This window comes from Notolabrus celidotus, chromosome 15, assembly GCF_009762535.1.
Source record: "Notolabrus celidotus isolate fNotCel1 chromosome 15, fNotCel1.pri, whole genome shotgun sequence".
Taxonomy (NCBI): domain Eukaryota; kingdom Metazoa; phylum Chordata; class Actinopteri; order Labriformes; family Labridae; genus Notolabrus; species Notolabrus celidotus.
The window spans coordinates 24,392,673-24,407,477 of NC_048286.1; the positions used below are offsets into that span (position 1 = coordinate 24,392,673).

Sequence of the window (14,805 nt, forward strand, 5' to 3'; positions counted from 1 at the left end):
TTTTTACACACTTATGATAAATTTTTTGGCAGCAGTCCGTCTTTATCAAGATATTTATTTTTTCTTCGAGTACAGAATATAAATGTTCCCTTTTTTTAAATATATTCTGGATCACATCGACTGGTTCAAACCCAACAAAGCAAACACTGCGATAAAGAGGAAGGATGCTGGGATGAAAGAAATGTACACATACAGTACGTCAAGCTCTTTTATCCGAGGGCAGCACAGGTGTATGAATGTGTAAAGGCAGCCATGTACACACGCATATATACACATGGGGTTGAGTGATAAACAGGAGCTTTGGGTTGGCAGCCTTTAGGCCTCAGAGGAAACATGAGTTAGACTAATGTGTGAGTCTGTTTAACAAGCATGCTGGTGATGGGAGGCCGGGGCTCAGTGAAGGGGAAGAGTTTATGGAGAGGACGACCCCATGGGAGGCATCAGGAATAATAGCTGACAATACGTCAAGGCAGCACAGACAGCTTGCTTTAAAAGCCTGCAGGGAGATTCTCCTTGGAAACAAAGTGCAGAGCATCGCTTCCTTTTGGACCTTTTTATGATAAACAGAGAACACAAAGGAGCAGGAAACAGCTTATTGGTCATCACATTTTAAATCAGAGCTTCATGTTTCAAATTTGTAATGTAGATCACGAAAAAATCGATCTAATTTTGTTGCTTTTTATGTAGACATATTCCAGCTGCTTGGAGATCATGTTGTTTTCTTTATTTCCTAATTGAACATCCAATGGTTCCATCAATGTTCGATAAGAAAACCTTTTGACTGCAGGAAATGTGGGTGGGCTACTTGGGCACTCATAGGATTTTTTCACTTCCATTCTAAATGCGGTCTACTGAGAGCTATTAAAGCCTCATTCATTAACATGAGGACATGTTAATTTAGAAAATTAAGAGCGAGGCTATTCTGCCAGTAGTCATGAGGGGCGTACTGTGGTCTGGAATAATGATGAGACGGCGAATAGTATGATGCTTATGCAATGTAATATGACTATTGCAAAGTAAGTGAGAGTAGACACACTGATGTTTGTGAGGACACTTAACACAGCCAGTCCAAACCTTGTGGCCTCCAAAGACCAGATTTGTAAGTTTATATGTACTTTTCTTTTAGATAGTCAAAAAAACAATAGTCAGGTGTTGTGAGGAAGAGAGTAGGGAATGACATGCACAAAATGGTTAAAGCCAGGGGTCAAACCAGCGATCGGTGCATGGAGGACTGTGGCCTCAGTAAACAAACTGAGCCAACTGAGCCAAACCAGATACCCTCAAAGACCATCTTTGTTGTAGAGTTTTATGTGTTTTTTTATGGGGATTATGTTGACTGAGGGGCAAATGCATAACAACTGTATAGACCATTTTCCATCTGGAAACATAAGCAGCAAATTGCAAAAGAGACCCTCAGAGAACTGCAATGGTGAACCCCAAATGCCACCGAAAAATGCACAATGCAAAAAGCTGCAGGAACTGCATTAATAGAAACTACATAACAGAAAGGCATAAAGTGTAAAGTCAAAAACACAGAAATGTGGAATACACTGCAAATCCAGTTATCACAACAGGAATGCTAAAGGGCTGTGGGGGGCGCTAAGTAAAATGCTTTGTATTAAATGATACAGAAAAGGAAGATGAGGAAGTGAAGGATGCATTGTATGCATCCTTTGTGACCCAGGAAAAGTAGGATGCATTTATCAGCCACATTTATAGGAGCCTCCGAAATGGGACAGCTTTCTATGTGTCACTGTTGTGCAACAAAACGCATGAATTGAATGATGCAACCCCCAAAATTGGGACACTGCTAACTTAACCTGGCAGGAGCAGAGTTGTCCTGATGTCGAGGCCGCAGTAAGTATTGTGTCGGACAACTAGAACGTTTTGAGAAACAATAACATTGAGTCTCTGACTTTGCTAGAACTGGATTATGTTTTATAGGGAACAAGTTTTTGATGGAACAACAGCTTTGTAGCTACCGTAACTCAACTCAACTCATTTTTATTTATATGGCACCTTTCATACATTTAAGCTTGCAGCTCAAAGTGCTCCAAAAAAAACCCCAGATAGACAGAAAACAACAGCAAAATGTGAAATGATACAAGGCTAAAACAAGATCGAGGAAAGCAATATGAAAAACTCTAAAATAAAAAAATAATCAATACATTAAAATCAAATCTGATAAATATCAGGCATATAATAAAATAAGATAGAATAAAATGAGAAATAGAAATGATAATGATGATAATAATGCAGTCCAGGGCTACAAAGAAATTACTCCAAGTTAAAAGCCAGATTAAAAAGTGAAGTCATTAGTTTACTTTTAAGAACACCCAGAGAGCTCACTGTTTTAATGTCCAGAGGCGGAGAGTTCCACAGTTTAGGGGCATAAAAACAGAAAGCTCTATGGCCACTATTAAATGTATCTGTTGTCTCCAAAGCACTTTCAGCCAGCTTCTCCTGATAAAGAGAGCTTTTGCACCTTGTTTGCCCTTATATGCCACCTTATATTTGAGGGATTCCAAAATGTCACTTTGTCAGTATTCATCAAAAAAGAAAAGTGATTCTTTTAAGTCAAAAATGCAAATATTAAGCCTTTCTTGAAGGGTCTTCTTTGACAGTGTGGAAAATCCTCTCAATCAGCATTAGCATTAGCAAGACCTTCTTCTGTCACTTAATACTGCACGTAATGTCCAAGACTGATTTGGGGATGAAATAGTGTCAGTAATGCAGGGTGACAAAACAAAAAATCTTAATTGACACCACCTAAATCACATTTCAGAGAATGTGTCCTCTGAAGAAACTCTGAGGGAAATGGCAACAATGAAACAACAAAAATCCCTAGTTTAGAGGGAAGTATTCACCATGTGCTACAGCTGCAAATCAACATGTTGGTTTGTTTTGCTAGCCGGAGGATGTCCTTTCTCTGTGTGATAAAATAAAAATGAGGTAACTGATTACTTGCTTCAGAATAATTCAGATCTTGCTCCATGTTCTCCACTATCGTCCATAATAAGCATCATCATCTGATTTCATTTTGCATGCTGTGTGCTGCACAAAATATGTAGAGACGCTTCTTCACCAAGATTAACAACAACAGAGGCTTTCGGATTTACATATAGTCTCTCTGTAATGAGTTGTGCTGGTGCCTCTCCCCTCCTCACTCACACACACACACAAATAGGGATAGCAACTCAACCAGAAGGTTGCAGTTCTTCACCCCACCCTCTCATTATTGCCGCAGCACTAATGACACAGTGAGGATCAAGGTGCTGTATGGAGATGAAAGAGGAGATGGAAAGGATTTACAATGCTTCTAAGATCACTGATAAAGCACAGCGTAAACAAAACTTTGCTCGAGGTTTGCACCTCCAGGGAGATGCATGATTTAGTCTCCAGATTCGGCGTCATCCTCTTTAAACTCGCAGCGTTTGAGAGGCGGGGAGCAGAAATCCCGATGAACCCCAGCAGAGCTCCAAACGGCAACATTTGAACAGAACCACTCGGTGGGATTTCCTGGGCTCGATCACAGGCACAGTACAGTCTCTGTACTCATTATCCCACTGCCTGTGGAAAGCCTTACACTTCCTCTAAGTGGCTGCAGAACAGAACATACTGTATAATAGTCCATTAATCAGCGGCTTGGGTATACTTGTAGGACAGGAACACAAGGATCCTTGAAGTGCAATCACACTCAACGATAATTGTGGAAGCCACTTTCATTGCAGCCAAGATCCCTATGGATGTGTAACTGAACTGTATCGGTGATGGCATGTCTCTTTATTGGGCTCTGTGAGTGACACACACTGAAGTGAAGCAGGCGTGCAATGTGCAGTAAGCTATTGGAGAATATTTCATCACCTCATTAATAGAAACCACAATCTTCACTGCCATCTCTCACAGTTTCCCCTCCGAATGGTTACCCCGACAAATATCAAATGAGCTTATTTAATTGAAATACAGTTTTCTCTGTCTAATGGGACTTAAATGATGACCTCAAAGTCCAGCTAATTTAGTGACTAACATATGAAATGAGTTGTGTCTGGTCACCTAGCAGTCAACGCTGTTACAGCTAAAGGTAACACGAAGCTAAACCGACTACATGTTTTCATTTTTTTCCCCAAATGGAGTTTACAACCGACGGCCTCTTATATTCAATGTTATTAATATTTCAAATCATAAACAAACAATTAGTTATGTTCATTTATTCAGCAGTGCAGGCTGACACCTCTGAGCCTGGCAGCACTCAGTGCTCCCAAATCACATTAATCAAACTGGGGCTGACTCGCACTAAAAAAGGCATCTGGAGACTGTTTCGCGATTAAGAGAGAGTAAGTTCTCTTATAAAACAGTTGGAATCAGCACTTTCAGGCCTGCAGGGACTGTTAGAAAGCAGAAGCTGCCATAACTGGACAAACAGCAATCTCACAGCCGGGGAATCCTACAGCCAATTATTGAGGGTAAACTGGCCTTTCCAAAGACGGCTTCAAAAACATCAACAGGATGGAGAATTTATGTCTTGAAATCAAAGAAATCCATCTTTCTAAATGCTTTTCCCCTACAGAATTTATAAGGCTCAATATGCTATCTGTCATTTGCCTTGAATCCAATTTATACTCCTGCCATTGTGGACAGAAGGTTTCAGGAATCATAATTTGAGGCTAAATGCAGAGGGGAAGGGGCTAGGAGGTGTTATAAGACTAAGCCAGTGATTAAGCTCACCTCAAGTGAAAATAAACTCCTACCTAAATGCCCTTTGAAAGTTTTTATTTCTTCTTCAACTGAACTGTCTCCTCAATTAAGAAAGGAGTTATGTAAAGCAAAGCCAGGTTGTCTTTGCAGCAGCAGCAGAGGCAGCAGCAGCTGAAGATTCAGCTTATCTGGGTCACAGTAAATCCAGTCAGATGGTCCGCGCACATCACGTCTTCTGTTTGTGGACAAAGTAAGGCCACTGAGCTTTAGATCAGCAGCACGCTGACTCACGCACACATACACACAAACACACAAGGGTACACGCAAAGAGATGGTGACAAACCAGGTTCAAATCACTGGCAGATGTTCACAGAGACGAGAGCACAAACTTTTACTCTTTTTTCATATCCTTGCTTTGCTTGAAAATGAAAGACACAAAGCATGAGCACAAGTACAAAGCTAGTATAGCTAGCATACAGAGTTTCCGGCTGTTTAAAGAAAACTAATTCCTCTTAGGCCCCAAACACAGATCGGCGTGTGCAGTCATGATAGTGCCGGACTCATGACCAATCAGAGGATGTAGTAGGGACTGCCCCTTAACCAATCAGGACAGAGGACTGGAGATTAGCTATGATTGGGCCGTCATAACGGAAACGAGGGGAATAATAACACTGCTTGATACAAAGCCGTTTTTTACCATTCCTACCAACAGCAGCTTTAACTAAAGTGTACGTTTTATATACATGGAAAACGTTCTGTCTTATCGTGTAACACAATCAGACCTAACACTAATATAAGCGGGACAGCAGGGGAATGCTAGCTTAGTGTTTTGTCAAACAGCTGCTAGGGTTATCAAATGTAGTGTCCTCTGGATATACAGACTTACGGAATTATGTTTTATGCTGCTAATGTTAGAGTGAAAGTAGTTTTTTCAAATAATCTATGTTTGTACAACCTGCAACCATGATGACTTATTAAAACAGCATTTGAGCCGACCCCCCACTCTGCGCATAAGCTGGTAAGAGAATGAGGACTAGCGAATGTGAGTTTTGTGACTTTAGCCAGGAGAACATTCAGTTAAATTTGTATCTATTTGTACAGCACTACTTCCCACAAATGTGGTTTAGGTTTGAACAGACAATATAAAGACAAAGTTGGAAGAGAGCAAAAGTACACAGACAGACAGAGGAGTCCCTGTAAATTGGCGATAGATTTTTACATATATTCGTGTTTTAATTTCAGAAAATGCTAGGGTTAAAATTAATCTCTTCAGTCAGATCAAGTGTAGGCCAACTTGTTAAAAGAGATCTGCAGGGTTTATAAAGGAAGATTTAGTTTGCAGTCGGATTATCAAGTAATCCAAAAAGAGGATGTGAAGTGTTTTCCAAAAAAAAACAGGTGTCCCTTAAATGCTGAAGATGTCGTGGGTAGGATCTGTGTGGCCATGATTGTTTTGTTTTTTTGGCTGACCCACTAACAAAGAAATAATGCAGTCTGTACTGATGAAGCTCAGAAAATAAGGCCTCTATATTTCCAAATGTTTCAGAGAAAGGAAATAGGCACCAATGAAAGAAAAAAAAGGGGTGAAAAAAGCATAATGTTGCTGATAATGATACTTACAGATTACCTAGAGGTTTCTCCAATGCATCCATTATGATTAGAAGTTTTTGCTAACGAGTTCTCAAGCTAGTCAAAGCCCACTTCTCCATCCTTACTATTTGGCAAGCAAGCAAAATTACTAAACTCAAGGCCTTTAATGGGGATTTGGTGCTTGCAGAATGCAGTGTAGCCTGAGTTTATGCCATCTTGCTGATTTTTTCAACCTTTGGTAAAGTAGTAAATTTAGTCATAAAGTCCTGTCTGTCCCAGTGAATACCTTTGAGACCACCTCAGTCATGAAGTTAGTTGTCTATTGACAACTAACTTTTGATAGTATAGTTAATAATCCTTTGGGTGCTAGGTCCGACTGCAAAAAAAGGCAACACACGGGGAAGGCAGTCTTAAACAGAAGTCCTTTCAGGCTAACCTTGGACAGCAGAAGTTGGCCATCACTCCCAGGAGAGTATACTGGTATTGGAAGATTGATGATTGGTTCCAAATTTGTTATCAGTTAGACTCTGAAAGGGACCATGACATAAAAAGTGCATATCTTTTGTATTTAAGAAGAACTGAAACTAGTGATGGTAGGGTGCCTGTCAGGCTTTGCAGGTGTCCCATGTAAAGAGGCTACAGTCCTTGTTACAGGGGTCACTGTGTCAACTCCTGCGCTGCATGGTCTCCACTACCTACTTCCTACATTTCCTGTCTCTCCTCAGCTGTCCTCTAAAAGGCTAAAGTGCCATAGAAGATTTAAAAAGTGTAGGAAAAAAATAATGAAATAAGCGCATTACTAAGATATTTTCTGAGTTATGAAAGATGCCTAAAGAAGGAGCCTTTTTCTCAAGCAGTTCAATTGATTTTGACATTGCTTACAAAAAAAAGTCCTCATTATCTTCCAGCTACAATTGACTCGCACTGTCCTGCTCTACTCTGGGAATCTGTGTTCAGCTCTTGAGTGACCCAGCACTTGGTACTTTGGTCATTATTGTGGTGATGTTAATTGTTGATGATGATAATGGAAGGTCTTAAATTGTTTGGTTGCTTCACTGTAGATGTTCCTTATTTTGAAAAAAAAAATAATAATAATTCCATACTTACTTTTGTGCATTGCCTTTACACTGCTTGGCAGTACCTGCACCCAAATTGACTTGAAGCACTTTGTTACTCTTACTGATCTTGTTTCCTCTTGTCTAGATCTTTGCTTGTGTTGTTCTTGTTCTCGTATGTACGTCACTTTGGATAAAAGCGTCTGCTAAATGACATTGTAACATTGTAACATTGTAACATTATCATTTAAAGGAATGCAGGTTTAAGATAATTCTGCTTTATTTCAACAAACAAAGAGCTTTTCTTATAATTGACTGGTAGTGATAGAAGGCACAGGAAGAAAGAGGAATGCAATTCTAAGGAAATAACATCTATACAGGATATTGATGTTATACTTGAAAGATGAACATTTTGACCTGCTGGTGGCACCAGACGACAAGCCAGGAAAATAACGAAAGGCAGCAGGATTCATCCTCTGTGAACCATGAATTTGTGTTCAGCGTTATGTCATGTACATAAAAATAGTTCTTGAGATATTTCAGGACAGACCAAAGCCTAATAAAAAACCCAACAGACTTTGATGTGACTCGACTTGAACCCTTACAGCAGACAGACCAACAGAAATCAAAGCAATGAAACCGCCTTCCCCTCGAATCATTTCATTTGCGCAGTATAGAAACTGTAGCTGCTCACATTGCTCTCTGTCGTCTGATGAGGGGCCCTTCCACCCCCCCCCATGCTCTTGTTATTCTGCTTTGTGGGCCTGCCATTCAAAGCTTTCACTCTTAATTTCCCCGCACATTCATCAGGCACAATAACAAGGCTAATTTCTAGGCAAATAACTGTCACCTGCCTGTGTTCGTCACAGTGGGTGTGTGTTGTGTATTTAATGACTTAGCACTCTGAAGGACCTGAAAAGCAATAACAAGAGGGAAAGTGGGAGAGTATCTTCTTTGAAAGTGAAATGTGTCTCTCCTCCCTGCAGGTAAATGTGTCGGCTCTATGAGCATGCACATTTTTCAGATGATGATGATGAAAGAGCGATTCAGGCCTGCTTGAAGATGAAAGAGATGTCTGTGCTCCTCTCTGGTTTCATTACTCACAATTCAGGTGTCTTTTACAAACTCGTCTCCTCTTCTCCACCATACCTCCTTTCCACCTTTTCAATTCTCATCCGTCGCAGCTCGAACCCCCCGCTCAGCTGTCGGATCCCCCTTCTCCACGACTCAATGGAGTCATCTTCACCCTGAGACATTCACTAATAGGATCACAATGATCCTGGGAGGACTTTGATGGTGGAAATTGAGACAAATCGGTTGAATTTCACAGAGGTTGTTGCATTGTGCTGCCTTGCACTAACTGATTTCCTGGTCGCAAATCTCATTCTCAGCATTCAGGGATGAAACAGACAAATGAGTGCATTGCAAAGCGAATTTTCACACTCACACACTTTATTAAACTGAAGGTCATGTCTATTTTGATGCTTTTATTTTGGTAGATTTCACAGTTGCAGACTAAAGCAAACAGGATTTGTCAAATTCAGTTTGATGCTCTAAGGATGGTCATGGTGGGGAAACTGGGTGAGGTTGGGTGGGTCAGGCATCATGTCATTCTACTTTTCTTTGTGTTTTGATTTATTTCTTTGAGTTTTATTTTGTTTTTCCCCCGAATTCCATCATTATATTTTCTGACTGACTCAGATCAGATCTAGGTTGGCTCGTCTCTGTTGGTTTATTTCAAACAGGCTTTTGTGATGAAGGGCTATACTGAATAAATAAATCTGAGTTCTGAAAATCATCAAAACAAGCTTTCCAGCACATGTTCAGTAATTGTGTTGAATATGCAATATTCATCTACTCCTGCACATCACGGTTGTCATATCCAAAAAACCTTTAAGGAGAAGGAACTCATCGAACTAAGGTTTTGATTGATTTGAAACTTCTAAATGTGAGGAATTATTTTAGAAATAAGAGAGAATAAAACTATAAAGTATTTATCTGTTACACATGAATGCCAAATGACGGAAAGGAAAAACAAATTAGAGAGAACAAGGCTCAGGAATGAGAGTCTAACCTGACGTTGTTACACCGTTATTCATCCTGATTGACTGTCTGACAGGGTTGATAACCTCGTCTCTTCTCCATCTGTCACCAGCCATCCTCCTCAAGTGAACCACTTTTCCTGGCAGGGAAAGAAAAAAGAGAAGAACAGAGGATTGAAAGAAAACAGAACAGGAAAGAAGTCACTGCCAGCTCTCAAAACATCAACATCTGCCGGGTCTATTTCACGGGCTGTAAAGCGTCGAAGACATGCAGGATGACAATGACAACCACAGGTCTGACCAGAGACAAGTCCTCATAAATCCTCCAGGAGATTAGTGTTTGTTGTAGGAAAGATATCGTATGTTCTGTGACCTGTGTGGAAAGTTTTGAGTAAGATGAATGAAAGTCAAGGAAGGGGTGTCCTACAGAACTTATACTTAAACTGCTAAGACATTTGCTGCACTAACTAAACTCTTAAACATTATTTCAGTTTACCAAATTGGACTGGACATGTTGCTCATGCATTTGCACGCTGCAACCAGTCAATTAGAGAACTTAGGATAGGCTCATCACAAATTTATTTGATTCAACACATTAAAACCAAAAACCAAACCCTGTTTTGGTCTCCTTAAACTCCCAGGGAAAATATCGGGCTCTGCTTTGCTCTCCTGCTGGTTGTAAATTTAGTTTCCCTGCTGTTAAGAGTTTGGCAGGTATGTGCAAAACAGAAATTGTGATTAACCAGGTTCAGCAGATGGTTGCAAAAGTGATAAGAGTGAATCAAAACATTTAAGTTACAGTCCATAAAAAATACAAAATAAACCTTTGAGCTTAAAGTTTCAGAAACTCTCCAACTGTACATGAGCTGCAGGCCAGGTGTTGATTTTGACGAATTATGTATACACCCAAAAAAAGTAGTCCCTCTCAATCCTCAGTAACACTTCATACCAATAGACTCTTTTCAGCCTCTAAACCCTGATTTATACCTATGCATTGACCCTAAGCAGCAGTGGCTGACATGGATGTGAGCAACACGTACTTGTACGTCTATGTGTCAGCAATACTCCACCGAAACGCTTGAGGGCAGTGTGCTCTCTCTGATAGCTGGGTCGCCTGTGTCAGGCCCTGCTACATTTTCTGTTTACTATTTCACAGTGATTCTGAACGTATTATTTTAATTTACAGATACATGTTGCTGTTGATCATTCAGCAATGATTACAGGAAAGAACAGAGAGGACACGTCAGAAGAGATGAAATGCATGGCCGATGAACGGCGATTCCGGAAGTACTGTAAATGCAGGAAATACAATGCTATTGAGTGGACCAATCACAGGGCTTGCAGTCTGCGTCATTTCAACATATAGTTACATTTTGGAGGAGTATGTAAAGGTAAGGGACCAGCTTCGCAAAAGTGGAGGTTACAGTAATGAGAAGGACAAATTCCCCTGGTTTGATGAGCTTGACAGAATTTTCTACAATAAAAAAGTTGTTGAACCGGTAAATGTTGAGTCCTGAGATGTTGCCACACGTAGCACCTGCTCTTCTACTGATGTGGAATTGGATGGAGAAGGTTTGTAACGTTAAGCTATCGCTATTTTTATGCTAACTATTTGTTGAAATCAAAATTGCCTAGTAGCTGTATTACTGCATCTGTTACCACTAGCCCACTACTACTACTACTAATACTAGTGTGATGAGATGAGTAAAGCAGCCGTCTGTTGGGTTGAATGTGTTCTCACTGATAACAAACTTCCCCAGTTTTCAGTTAGAAGCAAGCTGAGACCAACTGTTCTAGGCTTGATCTCGGCTTGATCTCGGCTCAATTGCTGTGTTCACAGCTGTCCAAACGATCCAAACTAAGGAGAGAAATACCCCCTGCTGTCAAAACAACTATGATCCAGGTGTGAAAGCACCGAAAGTACTGTTGGTTTCACACAGGACACAAACTTGGTGTTCTCTGGTATTTAGCTCCTCAACCGCCCCCACTGACACATTGAGGGGACTTTTTTGGCCTTTCTACTTCATAGGTTTTAAATTCCAGTGAACTGAAAGCATGGTGCATCTCATGCAGACATGGACATTAATAAAGCACTGGTATTTGGTATGCCAAGGCATGAGATCAGGCTGGCTAGCTCAATGGGTCCAACAAAAAAGCCTGCACTGAGATGTAAGTAAAACAGCAAAAGTTTCATGTATAGCAGTGCAGACAAGCTTACAGAAAAGTTTAAATGCTAACTATTACGTGAGCTCTTTTTATGTGCTATTACCCAAGCATATTACAGGGCTGTGTAGCACTTGATTCTGATTGGTAAGCACATAGCAGCGCTCCGTTAGCTAACAGTTAGCTATTCCCAGGTGCCAGGAATGAACTTCTGAACTCCAGAGAACTAACTGCAATCAAAGAAATGGGCAGAAAGACGTATAGTCAGTTTGACGTTGAATAGTCTATGATTGAAAAAAAAAAAAAAACAGCAGAGATAAGGCAGGAGAGGTTGAAGACAAAAAATGTAGGCTGAGGCAAAGAAGTCTGCAAAATTGAAGATGGCACACGAAGTAGGCACATATTGAAACAAGGCTTGGAATACAGGGTGAGTGGGATCCCAACCTGTAGCGGTTCCATTCAGCGATAACAACCCTCTCACAATACATAACCTCTTATTTAAGCATGGACAGTTTGTTGAGCCTACAGTGTATGTTCTTGTGTTTGTCTATGTCTGTGGAAATGCAGAAAGGTGCTGTGGAAAATAATTTCCCCAAGGGGACATTAAAGTCTAAAGTCTAAAGTCTAAAATCAGACTAGACTGGCAAATGCCTCAAGTCCTTAGATGAACTGAAAATTTCCCTCTGGGGATCAGTGAAGAATTATCTTATCCTAGTACTGAACTTGAGTACTACAACCCATTTACCGGCTGTGTTCACACATCAGCTCACCCTGACTTTGTGCAGACTTTTAGGAAGGGGGTTAGCAGGAACAAAAGTTGACCTAAAGTCAGGGTGAGCTCATTCAGATTTTGTGTTGAGACATGCACCCCATCCAGACGGTGTTTGGAAATGCTCAGGAGAGCAGTGCACGTGTTAAAGGGGCTACAGAAACTCTCTATGAACTTGCTACAGGAAACTAACATTAATGTTCAAAAGTGCATGCAGTGTTAAGTGTAAGCAATGAATTACTGGCTCCTGTGATTAACCTGCACATCACCTTTACTCACTCCACATCAGGAAACAGCTTTTATCTACGTATCATTTCATAAGCTGTTTCTCTAAATGACCCCGGTCTCTTAAGACATGTTATCCTCTATTAGCGCTACGTTCAACTATTCACCAGTGATTCTTAATTAAACATGATCGGTGCGGGCTAAGTCTTCATTTCTGTCTTGATAAGCCATAAGAGCTCTCTCGAGTAAAGCCTGAGCTAACATGCAGCGTGTGGGGGGGATTACGATTAGCTTTAAGTCTCACTTCATTCCTGCTGCCCTTGTTCGTCCTCCGCAGTCTGTCCTTAGCAGGCTGAGACGCCCCAGTGAGCTGAAGTAACATGCATTTATATCACCGATGTGGCGGTTACAGCTCTCCAGAGTTCTCATCTCACTACAGCCAAAGAAACTGACATTTTAAGCTGCGTTGCAATTAACAGGCTTACATTTGGGCTGGGCCTCCAAGAGGACCATTACCATATGCTAATTTGGCAACTGAAGGCTTGTTGAAATACTTAAGGGGTTGAACTATGTGTAAGTTTTATTACTGCTATGGCAGATGCTTAATGACCCTCAACAATGATAAAATATTTTATAATGATCAAACTCAGAGAGGGCTGCTGTGAGATGGGTAGAAGGAGAGAAATTATTTAACAGCCCTCTGTCTGTATGGGGCTCAGAAACATTTTCTAAACTTCATAAAGACCAAATTGTGTAGTCTGCGCTCACGTTGCATGTTTTACTGTGGCTGGAAATTCCAGACTGACGAACTGAGACAGCAGGAATGCTTGAATATTGATAGCAGTTGCCATGTACCTTAAAATATTCAATTCCTCTAATTAAAATAGTTCATTATGTATGCTGAAAACATACAGAGCTCCCAGAACGATACAATGGTTGTGAATGCTACACCTGCTCCCACATTACTTTGATGCAAGCTAAGAAAGACTAAATCCATTTAAATCATGTTGGATTTCTTAGCAGACTGATTTATCTTTCATGAAAACATGGTGATTTACATCCATTTTCTTATCATTAATGCTGCACTTTCAGCACAAACTCATTCATTATTGCTAATGCCGACTAAATATGATCAGATTAGTGATATTCTTAGTCTAAAAAATACTTTGTTAAAGCTAATGGTTGTATAAGAGCCTGGTGCTCCAAATAGCTCGCTCTTACTGAAAAGACCATCAAAATCTCTTTGCTAGGTAGACAAATCACTTCAATGGTTTTCATCTCCATTTATGAAATTACCCTTTTAGCTTAAGTGCTCTGATGAATTCGTTCAAAACTGATCATACTGTTCTGAAGATGTAATTTTCCTCTTTTCTTTCTTGTCCCTCTGATGTAAGTGTAATTCTACTAACAGTTCTCTTAACATTTACAGAAAATTACTTGGACCTCCGCCTTGAATCATTGTTTAAAAAAAGCTAGCTTGACATTAGATACATGAGCACAAGCACATTGAAAACAAAGAGGTCAGAGGTTAGATCATTGTAACTCTCTTCTATCAGACTGCTCTAATAAGTCTCCATGGACTCTTCAGCTGGTCCAAAGCACTACAGCTTGAGTACTGACCAGAAGTAGGAAAAGCGATCATATTACTCCTGTATAAGCTTCTCTACACTGGCACCCATACAATCAAGAATATAAATCCTTCTTTTTGACCTAGAAAGCTCTTAATGGTCAGGCACCACCATGTTTTAAAGAGCTCATAGTGCCCTATTACATCACCAGAATATCACGCTATTGGCATGCAGGCCTGCTCGTCATACCTAAAGTCTCTAAAAGCAGTATGGGAGGTAGAGCCTTTAGTTATTGGGCCTGTTCTCTTTGGAATCATCTACCAGTCAGAGTCTGGGAGGCAGACACCGTCTTTACTTTTAAGAGTAGGCTTAAAACTTTCCTTTTTGATAAAGTTTAGTTAGGGTTAGGGTTTGACTTGGACCAGCTCTTAGTTATGCTTTAGGCTTAAGGCTGATTTATACTTCTGCGTTGAATCAACGGCGTACCCTACGCCGGGAGTCCACGTAGCTCCCGTACCTACGGCGAGGCCTTCGCACGTAGCTGACGTGCACCTCCTCCAAAATGTAACTCCCCGTAGAGCTGACGCGGACCGCAAGCTCTGTGATTGGTCCGCTCGGCGGCTTTGTCTTTCCCGCATTTACAACACTTCCGGGATCCCGGACATCGGCCGCACATCGGCCGCACATCGCCTGCACAT

At 40.7% G+C, this 14,805-nt stretch overlaps 1 long non-coding RNA gene across 2 annotated transcripts in view; it reads right to left on the bottom strand.

The window, feature by feature from the left end:
• The window catches only part of LOC117827356, a 110,521-nt gene that overhangs the window by 18,780 nt on the left and 76,936 nt on the right, over positions 1 to 14,805 (bottom strand). Inside the window, exons 2-3 of one of the 2 annotated variants that reach the window (XR_004634195.1) lie at positions 9,415 to 9,522; positions 114 to 550 (exon numbers count right to left, since the gene is read on the bottom strand). This is a non-coding gene — a long non-coding RNA (uncharacterized LOC117827356). Of the gene's footprint in view, positions 1 to 113; positions 551 to 9,414; positions 9,523 to 14,805 lie in introns of those variants that run through there. The other variant, XR_004634194.1, reaches the window with a different exon arrangement.